The sequence below is a fragment of the Penaeus monodon genome, chromosome 23 (assembly GCF_015228065.2).
Source record: "Penaeus monodon isolate SGIC_2016 chromosome 23, NSTDA_Pmon_1, whole genome shotgun sequence".
Lineage (NCBI taxonomy): Eukaryota > Metazoa > Arthropoda > Malacostraca > Decapoda > Penaeidae > Penaeus > Penaeus monodon.
Window position 1 is genome coordinate 38,548,478 of NC_051408.1, and position 374 is coordinate 38,548,851.

The following is a 374-nucleotide window of genomic DNA, read 5'->3' on the forward strand; positions in this document are numbered from 1 at the left end:
AGTCCGTTTTTTTGCCCTGGTCAGTCTGTGCGACCTTTGACGTTTTAGTATATTTTCTTTGAATTGAAACTGATAAAATATTCGGAAAAAAACAAATCCTGTTACTGTTTGTAAGGCGACGGGGGTTAGCTTGGCAGTTACCATGATAAAGTGATGATAATGATAAAATTTGCGAAGAGGATGCAAGTATCTAATATCGTATATGATTGATTTGTTTTCCAAATTTTGTTTAATGATTATATCTAAAAATTATATTAATTTCAAAATGACAGATTTTAATGGTATTTGATGAATGGTATTTAATGAAAACAAATCTATTTCAAGTGGATATTATAGATAGATTTATATATAGATTTATGTTCGTTAGTTTTCTT